The following is a 12,034-nucleotide window of genomic DNA, read 5'->3' on the forward strand; positions in this document are numbered from 1 at the left end:
CTGTCTTGCTAAAAAACCATTAGATTACATTCCTAAAGCAAAACCGTGAAGGTCCTTTCCTTTATTCGGATACTTTCCTACGCCTGGCTGAGGATGAGTTCCAAAGTCCAGCAATCAAAAGTCCCCTTTGGTTCACCTAATGAACATGCCCAGTCAAGATATCCCACTACATCCTAGCCCACTCTAACACAGACCTCTTTTCCTCCTCTCAAAACTTACACCTGCAAGGTCAAACAGGTGTTTGGATGTGGTTTGGGCCTAATCTGGGGTCCCAGAGGAAGACCCTACTGTTCAGTCTCCTTCAAAGAACACTTGTTTGCTCTTCCAGAGAATCCAGGTTCATTGGCAGCACCCACAGGGCAGATAACAACTGTCGGTAGCTCCAGTTCCAGAGGATTGGATGCCCTCTTTTGGCCCCCGAGGTCATTGCATACATGTGGTACACAGAGACACATGCCAGCAAAGTACCCATACATGTTAAAAATACAAGTAAATAAATTAAAAAAAAAGTACACTGTTATACCTGAAAATTGTGAGGAGAAAGGCCAAATCCACAATTATCTAATTAAAGCAAAGTTTAATAAATATTGTCCAGAAAGATGGACACTGGCCAGGTCCATAACCAGAATTCCCAGAGAATGGTGCTGAATTAGGTTAATCAGGTGCTCATAAAGGCAAAATCCACAAGGTTACTTCATCCAATCAGGGGCAAGAACACCTCCTGAGCACTTCCTGCAGGTGCAACTCCTGCTGGCCTTGTGATCAAGCACATCCTGAGCAGTTGGGGCGAACAGTTTTGTTTACTGAAGCGAAAACACAACAGCCCCAGCATTCCAGAAAGTTATCTGTCCTTGGGCAAGTGATGCAGACAGATTAACACTAGCTCTCTCAATAATATGATCAAAAACAAGAAAGATTGTTAAAGGCTGTTCTCATCAAACAAATGATCTGCGCGTAGGTGTCCAGTGTCATTTTTCCCCCCATGATATTTATTGAGCTCTACATTTTTCTCTGCTCCTCTCTCTGCCTCTCCCCTCCTCCCTTCAGTCCTCCCCCAAGGTCCCCAAGTTCCCAATTTACTCAGGAGACCTTGTCTTTTTCTACTTTCTACTTCCCATGTAGATTAGATCTATGTAAGTCTCTCTTAGTGTCCTCATTGTTGTCTAAGTTCTCTGGGGTTGTGATTTGTAGGCTGGCTTTCTTTGCTTTATGTTTAAAAACCACCTATGAGTGAGTACATGTGATAATTGTCTTTCTGGGCCTGAGTTACCGCACTCAAAATAATGTTTTCTAGCTCCATCCATTTTCCTGCATAATTTAATCTGTCGTTATTTGTTTCTGCTGTGTAGTACTCCATTGTGTAAATGTACCATATTTTCCTTATCCATTCTTCGATCGAGGGGCATTTAGGTTGGATACATAGATAGATAGATAGATAGATAGATAGATAGATAGATAGATAGATAGATAGATAGATAGATATTAGATAGATAGTTTCTAATTTTTCTTTCAAAACAAAAGTATTTTTTAAAAACTAGCCATTGTTACTTTCTTTCCAGGCAAAGGAGCTTTCACACATACCCCTCTGAAACTAGAGAGGATACCAGAACCCCCATACAATGTAAATGTGCATCATCATTACCATCCTCCATAACCTCACATGCCTCCCACTTTCTAATTTTGTGTCTTTTGTCTTTAATCTTCCTCATTTTCACCCACTCTCTGACATGGTTCTTTGGGGCTCTTCTTTCTCTATAAAGCTTAGCCACCATCCGTGTGCTGATGGCCACAAATAATGCCTCCAACCTTTGTCCTTCCCCTGAACTTAAAACCTGTATATTCAATTCCCTATCCACCATCTTCCCGTGGATATGGTGGTGAATTGGGTGTCACCAAAAAGACTGTGTCTGAGTTCCAATTCTGTTCACTGTAGATGTTGCCTTATTTGGAAATAAGACTTTGCCTTTGTAACCTGGTTAAGGATCTCAAGATGGCATTATGCTGAAGTAGACTCTAAATCCAGTGACTGGCACCATTCTAAGAAAAACCTGGAAGATAGAGAGAGATACACATAACAAGGATGGCCACACAAAGACAGGCAAAACCAGGTATGAAGGCACATATCTTTAATTCCAGCAGAGATGGGTGGATCTCTGTGAATTTGAAGCCTGCCTGGTCCACATAGAGAATTCCAGGACAGCTACACAGAGAGACCCTGTCAAAAAAGAAGAAGAAGAGGAGGATAAACGAAGGCATAAGTCACAAACAATCCCACACCAGTTTTGAATTATGATTAATAGAATAGTTATTTATTTAAGGGGGAAACACTTACAGATCACCATCCCAGACAACAGCCCTCTGCACAATCAGGAAGGGAGTCTAGTCGCCAGAAGTTGGGCCAGAAGCCAGAGCACCAGCAGAAGGAAGTGGCCGCTTTTTTACAGGGAGAGAGACCATGCCCCAATGGGCTGGTATCTCAGTGGCTATTGGCTGAAGGAGCAGAAGGAGCTCCTGCAACCAAGGAACGAAGGAAATGGGTAGGGTGGGGGGGGCGGGAGGGAAGGCCTGGCTGTGTGTGGAAGCCCAAAAATGTGAGTCTGTTTTTTTGACCTTCTCTGAAGGTCAGAGCTTGTTTAATGTTGTTGACAACAAGTGTGGCCTAGGTGTGGTTATTTGGTCTTTTTGACATTAAGATGACCACACAGGTAGATCCACTCCACCCTGACCAACGGTCAGGATATTTAAGGATATTTTTGCTTGTTTGTTTGAAATAGGAGGTTTGACCTTGGGAGTGGCTTAATTAAGACACCCTTAACTTTACTTTTATGTATTATTTTTAACGTGTCTGAGTATTATACTTGCATGTATGTGTGTACACCATGTGTGCACGATGCCAATGGAGGCCTGAAGGGGGTGTCAGACCCCCTGGAACTGGAGTTACAGATGGTTGTCAGCCATCATGTGGGTGACAGGAACTGAACTTGGGTTCTCTGGGAAAGCAGTCAAGGCTCTTAACTACTGAGTCATCTCTCCAGACCCCTTTCCTTCCCTTCTTTCTTTTTCCCCTTTGGAATGGATCTAAAGCTTTGATAGGCAAGCACAGGGCTATAACCTCAGTTCTTTTTTTTTTCTTTTTTTGGTTTTTTGCGACAGGGTTTCTATATAGCTCACTCTGTATACCAGGTTAGCCTCAAATTCACAAAGTTCCACCTGCCTCTGCATCCCAAGTGCTGGGATTAAAAGCATACCACCATTGCTCAGCACCTCAATTATTTTTAAACTTATGTGTATGTGTGTGTTGCTTTTTGTTTTTGTTTTTGAAACAGACTCTGTAGGTAAAGTCACTTGCCAACAAGCCTGAAAACATGAGTTTGGACCCCAGGACCCATGTGGTAGACAATGAGCTTAAACTTCTGTGAGTTGTCCTCTGGCCTCAACATATGAGTCTCTCCTCCATCTCCATCTCCCTTGCTCCACTTCTCCCCCGTCTCTCACTGTAATTTAACCAATTTTTAAGAAAAGATTTTTCCAGAAGCAGAGGACACGAGGTTCTACACTGGAAGCACTTGGGAAACAAAGCCCATCTCATTTCAAAATGGTCCAAAATCTTGAATCAACATTTTTCCAAAACACGTGGTCATTCAGCACGTGCATCCCTGTCATGGAAATGTCAATTAAAAGCACAGTGTCACAGAAGGTGCGGAATAGGGAAGCAGCTTGTAGGAATGTGAATTTGTACCCCCTCCCCTCTGTGGAAAACAGTATGGAAAGAAGAAGAAGAAACAGCATAGAGGTTCCTCCAAACAAAAGTTTAAAATAGAACTATCATATGATTCATCAATCCCATCTGGGCAGATAGGAGAAGGAACTGAATTCAGGCTATCAAGGAGATTGTCTGTAGTCCTGTGTTCCAAGAAAATTATCCACAATAGGCAAACTACACAAATAATCTAAATTCTCACTGGGGGGATGAGTGATTACAGGACATGTGCGTATACATTGAGAATGATATTTAACCTTCAACAAGAAGAAGTGTGTGCTGCCTGCCACAACATGGGTGAACTTGGAGGGCATTATAGCAAGTGTGACGTCAATCACAGGACGAGCACTGCTTGGTTTTAGCTTTATGACATCTAAAATAGTCTGCTGTGTAGTAACTGAGTCAGATGGTGGTCAGAGAGGCAAAGGGAGGGAAACCGAATAAAATAGAATCAGGATGGGTCAGAAGACTCAACAACTTCAAAAACTGGAAGGACAATGGATGCTCTTCCAGAGTACCCGGGTGCAATTTCTAATCTGTAACTCCATCTCCAGGGATCAGATCCCCTTTTCCAGCCTCCATGGGTACCAGGCACACAAGTGGTGCATAGACACACATGTAGTCAAAATAACCTAGCACATAGAAGAAAATAAAATTAGAAAAAAGCTCCACAAATGATGTACAGTGGATGAAATCACACTTAAAATTACATCACTTTGAACAATTCATGAGGAGATTCAAAGAGTGAGAGAGAACATAACAATTATCAGGAATCAAATAGAATCTGTCTTATCAAAAAGTAAAAGCAAGAAGATATTAAAGTGTGTCAAAACTCTAAGGAAAAATAAAATTTGAACCCACAAAACATACTATCAAGAGGAAGAGTTGAAGCTAGGAAGTGGTGGCACATGCCTTAATCCCAACACTCTGGGAGGCAGAGGAAGGAAAATCTCTGTGAGGTCAAGGCCAGCCTGGTCTACAGAGTGAGTTCCAGGACAGTCAGGACTGTTACAAAGAGAAACAAAACAAGAAGAGTCAAATCAAGATGCTTTCTGACGTAAAAGATGTACATGGCTTTACCTCCTGAGTTCTTTTTGGGAGTGAGTGAAGGATGATTTCTCTACAAAAACAGTGAGTAGATCAGGAAAAAGAGAAGATGGGATATAGGAAGCACAGAAGAGTAGACAGAGAGATTGAGGCAACCTCCAGTTGATGGTGACTCTGGAGGATAACGGGCCAGCTGATGGAAACAAGATGATCCAAAGTCTCTGAGAAATGTAAGCAGATGATAATGACAAAATAACCAATATAAATGCAGATATGACGTGGAGTTTTATACAGCTGGAAGAGAGTAAGTTGAATCAATGACAAATGAATTTTTAAAAATCACCCACTAATTATAACAACTAAAACAAAATTTATGCAGAAAAGGAACAAACAACTATAGTGTATATGATTGGGTTGACTCTTATAACATTGCCAGTGATTAAGCCATTGATTCTAACCTTCCTAGTGCTTCAACCCTTAATACAGTTCCTCGTGTGGTGACTCCCAACCATAAAATTATTTTTATTGCTACTTCATAACTGTAATTTTGCTACTGTTATGAAATGTTATATAAATATTGAAAATCAAAAGTTACCTAAAAAATTTAACACTATTGAAAATGGTAACATTAATTTGACAGACAAAATTGAATCCATGCCAAACAGTACTGAGAAATTATCTGAAAGAATTCATACTGTTAAATTTGACAATCAAAATTTGTTAAAAAGTTATGATGGGTTAGCTGAGGAGTATCTCCAGGAAGGCAGTCTGCATGCTATCCAAATAATGTCCAAGGATGAGATGTTATCTTTAAAGGAAAAATATTAGACCTTGGAATCACATGTGCAGAATGGGGACCAGAGGCTAGGTGTCTCAATGAAATCACTAGAAATATATATACAGGCCAGAAGATTAAGGCTTTACAAAAGACAGTAGTAAAATGAATTTGAAAATATTGAGGAAATTATTGGAGCTGATGAGCAGGGAAAGAAGGTACAAGGACAGGATTTAACATTGCCAGTAGCTGTCAGAGATTACTTACCCAGGGTTTTAGCTTCCTACCCTGTAATCAACTCTGACAAATTATCAGGTTCTAAAGGCTCAAAAGGATCCAAAGAAGGTAGATGGATGCCTATAGGAATGANCTCTGAAGGTCAGAGCTTGTTTAATGTTGTTGACAACAAGTGTGGCCTAGGTGTGGTTATTTGGTCTTTTTGACATTAAGATGACCACACAGGTAGATCCACTCCACCCTGACCAACGGTCAGGATATTTAAGGATATTTTTGCTTGTTTGTTTGAAATAGGAGGTTTGACCTTGGGAGTGGCTTAATTAAGACACCCTTAACTTTACTTTTATGTATTATTTTTAATGTTTCTGAGTAATACACTTGCATGTATGTGTGTACACCATGTGTGCACGATGCCAATGGAGGCCTGAAGGGGGTGTCAGACCCCCTGGAACTGGAGTTACAGATGGTTGTCAGCCATCATGTGGGTGACAGGAACTGAACTTGGGTTCTCTGGAAAAGCAGTCAAGGCTCTTAACTACTGAGTCATCTCTCCAGACCCCTTTCCTTCCCTTCTTTCTTTTTCCCCTTTGGAATGGATCTAAAGCTTTGATAGGCAAGCACAGGGCTATAACCTCAGTTCTTTTTTTTTTCTTTTTTTGGTTTTTTGCGACAGGGTTTCTATATAGCTCACTCTGTATACCAGGTTAGCCTCAAATTCACAAAGTTCCACCTGCCTCTGCATCCCAAGTGCTGGGATTAAAAGCATACCACCATTGCTCAGCACCTCAATTATTTTTAAACTTATGTGTATGTGTGTGTTGCTTTTTGTTTTTGTTTTTGAAACAGACTCTGTAGGTAAAGTCACTTGCCAACAAGCCTGAAAACATGAGTTTGGACCCCAGGACCCATGTGGTAGACAATGAGCTTAAACTTCTGTGAGTTGTCCTCTGGCCTCAACATATGAGTCTCTCCTCCATCTCCATCTCCCTTGCTCCACTTCTCCCCCGTCTCTCACTGTAATTTAACCAATTTTTAAGAAAAGATTTTTCCAGAAGCAGAGGACACGAGGTTCTACACTGGAAGCACTTGGGAAACAAAGCCCATCTCATTTCAAAATGGTCCAAAATCTTGAATCAACATTTTTCCAAAACACGTGGTCATTCAGCACGTGCATCCCTGTCATGGAAATGTCAATTAAAAGCACAGTGTCACAGAAGGTGCGGAATAGGGAAGCAGCTTGTAGGAATGTGAATTTGTACCCCCTCCCCTCTGTGGAAAACAGTATGGAAAGAAGAAGAAGAAACAGCATAGAGGTTCCTCCAAACAAAAGTTTAAAATAGAACTATCATATGATTCATCAATCCCATCTGGGCAGATAGGAGAAGGAACTGAATTCAGGCTATCAAGGAGATTGTCTGTAGTCCTGTGTTCCAAGAAAATTATCCACAATAGGCAAACTACACAAATAATCTAAATTCTCACTGGGGGGATGAGTGATTACAGGACATGTGCGTATACATTGAGAATGATATTTAACCTTCAACAAGAAGAAGTGTGTGCTGCCTGCCACAACATGGGTGAACTTGGAGGGCATTATAGCAAGTGTGACGTCAATCACAGGACGAGCACTGCTTGGTTTTAGCTTTATGACATCTAAAATAGTCTGCTGTGTAGTAACTGAGTCAGATGGTGGTCAGAGAGGCAAAGGGAGGGAAACCGAATAAAATAGAATCAGGATGGGTCAGAAGACTCAACAACTTCAAAAACTGGAAGGACAATGGATGCTCTTCCAGAGTACCCGGGTGCAATTTCTAATCTGTAACTCCATCTCCAGGGATCAGATCCCCTTTTCCAGCCTCCATGGGTACCAGGCACACAAGTGGTGCATAGACACACATGTAGTCAAAATAACCTAGCACATAGAAGAAAATAAAATTAGAAAAAAGCTCCACAAATGATGTACAGTGGATGAAATCACACTTAAAATTACATCACTTTGAACAATTCATGAGGAGATTCAAAGAGTGAGAGAGAACATAACAATTATCAGGAATCAAATAGAATCTGTCTTATCAAAAAGTAAAAGCAAGAAGATATTAAAGTGTGTCAAAACTCTAAGGAAAAATAAAATTTGAACCCACAAAACATACTATCAAGAGGAAGAGTTGAAGCTAGGAAGTGGTGGCACATGCCTTAATCCCAACACTCTGGGAGGCAGAGGAAGGAAAATCTCTGTGAGGTCAAGGCCAGCCTGGTCTACAGAGTGAGTTCCAGGACAGTCAGGACTGTTACAAAGAGAAACAAAACAAGAAGAGTCAAATCAAGATGCTTTCTGACGTAAAAGATGTACATGGCTTTACCTCCTGAGTTCTTTTTGGGAGTGAGTGAAGGATGATTTCTCTACAAAAACAGTGAGTAGATCAGGAAAAAGAGAAGATGGGATATAGGAAGCACAGAAGAGTAGACAGAGAGATTGAGGCAACCTCCAGTTGATGGTGACTCTGGAGGATAACGGGCCAGCTGATGGAAACAAGATGATCCAAAGTCTCTGAGAAATGTAAGCAGATGATAATGACAAAATAACCAATATAAATGCAGATATGACGTGGAGTTTTATACAGCTGGAAGAGAGTAAGTTGAATCAATGACAAATGAATTTTTAAAAATCACCCACTAATTATAACAACTAAAACAAAATTTATGCAGAAAAGGAACAAACAACTATAGTGTATATGATTGGGTTGACTCTTATAACATTGCCAGTGATTAAGCCATTGATTCTAACCTTCCTAGTGCTTCAACCCTTAATACAGTTCCTCGTGTGGTGACTCCCAACCATAAAATTATTTTTATTGCTACTTCATAACTGTAATTTTGCTACTGTTATGAAATGTTATATAAATATTGAAAATCAAAAGTTACCTAAAAAATTTAACACTATTGAAAATGGTAACATTAATTTGACAGACAAAATTGAATCCATGCCAAACAGTACTGAGAAATTATCTGAAAGAATTCATACTGTTAAATTTGACAATCAAAATTTGTTAAAAAGTTATGATGGGTTAGCTGAGGAGTATCTCCAGGAAGGCAGTCTGCATGCTATCCAAATAATGTCCAAGGATGAGATGTTATCTTTAAAGGAAAAATATTAGACCTTGGAATCACATGTGCAGAATGGGGACCAGAGGCTAGGTGTCTCAATGAAATCACTAGAAATATATATACAGGCCAGAAGATTAAGGCTTTACAAAAGACAGTAGTAAAATGAATTTGAAAATATTGAGGAAATTATTGGAGCTGATGAGCAGGGAAAGAAGGTACAAGGACAGGATTTAACATTGCCAGTAGCTGTCAGAGATTACTTACCCAGGGTTTTAGCTTCCTACCCTGTAATCAACTCTGACAAATTATCAGGTTCTAAAGGCTCAAAAGGATCCAAAGAAGGTAGATGGATGCCTATAGGAATGAATGGTTTAAAAGAAATTAAGCATGCAGTAGTAACTTATGGCTTGCATTCTGCATTTGTTATGGAGATGGTAAAGACATGGACTTCTAGCCTTAAAGCCATGCCACATGACCGGTTTCAGTTTGTTTCAGCAGTCCTGGATGACAGGCCTCATTTGATGTGGAAATGTTATTTCAGGAAAGAGACAAAAGTTTTAGAACAACAGGAAAAAGTAAAAGGGCTTGAGACCTCCCAAGACCAAATTCTTGCTTAGGGCACTTATGCTGACCCACAGGCTCAAGCTCTTTATGATGAACAAATCTTGTCCCTATGCCACAAAGCAACCTTAAATGTTTGGGACAGGATTCAAGAACTAGAAAGACAAGTTGAATCTTAAACAGGGCCAGAGAGAACTTTAGTGATTTTTAACAAAGATTAAATAAGGCTGTACAAATAGGAGTAACAGCCCCAGATGCTAGATGAGTACTTATTGAATCTCTGGCTTTTGAAAATGCCAACTTAGAATGCAAAAAGATACTTGGACCTTTAAAGGTTAGAGCAGCACCAATAGATGGATGGATCCTGCATACAATGAACATTGAGGCATTTGAATATAATACTAAGTCTTGGATAGGAGAAGCAATTTCCAAAGGTATGAGGAGACATCAAAATGCCAAATGTTTTAATTGTGGTAGAATAGGACATCTGAGAAGGTATAATAGATAAGGAATTCCTAGAAATAATGTCTCCTCTGGGAATGGCAAAAATAAAAGGTATAAACCTTCTGGATTATGTAGAAGGTGTGCCAAAGGTCAACATTAGACCAATGAATGCAGATCAACAAAAAACAGACAAGGCAACCAGATACCATCAGGAAACTCTGTGGAGGAACCTCTCGCAGGCCACCAAGTCAAATGTGTTCCATTCATTACCAGTCACTGTGGAGGACATATCTCACCAGGAAAATTAAAATATTCAGAGCCTTCTGAAAAAGAAAAGCCATTCTGTTCTTGATGATGGAGCAAACATGGAGGATGAATCAAAAATTCCAATAGAACTTAAGAAACATATATTCTGGCATACTTCTATAAATGATCAAAGACCAAAGCTAAGAGTGCGTATAAATGACATTGTAATTGTGCTTTTGATAGACACGGGTGTGGACGTGAGTATCATTACTCCAGAATCTTGGCATCCAAATTGGCCTCTTCAAGAGGCAGATGTAAATTCCTAGGAATTGGAACTCTATCTCAAGTGAAACAAAGCATGAGATAGGATGAATGCATAGGGCTAGAAGGACAGAGAGGAAGGCTGTTATGTGGCCAATATTGCAGTGAATTTATGGGGTCGTGGCCTGATGCAGCAATGGAATACCCAGATTAACATTCCTGAAACACATTGGAGCACTGGACAGAAATCTCAAGGTCCAAATCAGGAGCAGAAGGAGAGAGAGCATGAGAGCATGAGCAAGGAACTCGGGACCACGAGGGGTGCACCCACACACTGAGACAATGGGGATGTTCTATCGGGAACTCACCAAGGCCAGCTGGCCTGGATCTGAAAAAGCCTGGGATAAAACCGGACTCGCTGAACATAGCGGACAATGAGGACTACTGAGACCTCAAGAACAATGGCAATGGGTTTTTTATCCTACTGCACAAACTGGCTTTGTGGGAGCCTAGGCAGTTTGGATGCTCACCTTACTAGACCTGGATGGAGGTGGGTGGTCCTTGGACTTCCCACAGGGCAGGGAAACCTGATTGCTCTTTGGGCTGACGAGGGAGGGGAACTTGATTGGGGGAGGGGGAGGGAAATGGGAGGCATTGGCAGGGAAGAGACAGAAATCTTTAATAAATAAATAAATTTAAAAAAATAACTTAGGGTTCTGTTGACTTGAGACACAATTGCTCCTATAAGCACTGATCTATTCCTGAGACAATGTTGAGTATCGAAGACACTCCACTTGGAGCTTGTTTTTTTTTTTTTTTTTCTTGGCAAAACTGTCCTTTGGGCAAGGAACTGCCCATGTATTGATCACTGACAAAATGCACGGTGTCTAGACAGGACAAGCAGGATACAAGAAAAAGACGGTCAAATCTTGCCAAGACAGGGTAAGATGGTTTTGAAAAATTTCCTGCCTCTGAAAGTGGTCTGTCGGTAACTCTAAACATTAGCCAAAATTGGTTGTTCCAATGATAATAATGAGATTTTGGATGATTGCCCTGGTAGCCAGTTGTCTCTGTCATTTGTTGCACATTTTTTTTTCATTTCTCTCTTTTTTTTTCTTTCTTTCTTTATTTATTTATTAAATATTTCAGTCTCTTCCCCACCTCCGCCTCCCCTTTCCCTCCCCCTCCCCCAATACGTTCCCCCTCCCTCTTCAGCCCAAAGAGCAATCAGGGCTCTCCGTCCCGTGGGAAGTCCGAGGAAAACCCTCCTCCATCCAGGTCTCGTAAGGTGAGCATCCAAACTGCCTAGGCTCCCACAAAGCCACTACATGCAGTAGGATCAAAGACCCATTGCCACTGTTCTTGATGTCTTAGTAGTCCTCATTGTCCGCTATGTTCAGTGAGACCGGTTTTAACCCAGGCTTTTTCAGACCCAGGTCAGCTGGCCTTGGTGAGTTCCCGATAGAGCATCTCCATTGTCTCAGTGTGTGGGTGCACCCCTCGCAGTCCTGAGTTCCTTGCTCATGTTCGCTCTCCTTCTGCTCCTGATTTGGACCTTGAGATTTCAGTCCGGTGCTCCAATGTGGGTCTCTGTCTCT

This window comes from Alexandromys fortis, unplaced genomic scaffold, assembly GCF_014885135.2.
Source record: "Alexandromys fortis isolate MF-2015 unplaced genomic scaffold, M_Fortis_MF-2015_v1.1 scaffold_377, whole genome shotgun sequence".
Lineage (NCBI taxonomy): Eukaryota > Metazoa > Chordata > Mammalia > Rodentia > Cricetidae > Alexandromys > Alexandromys fortis.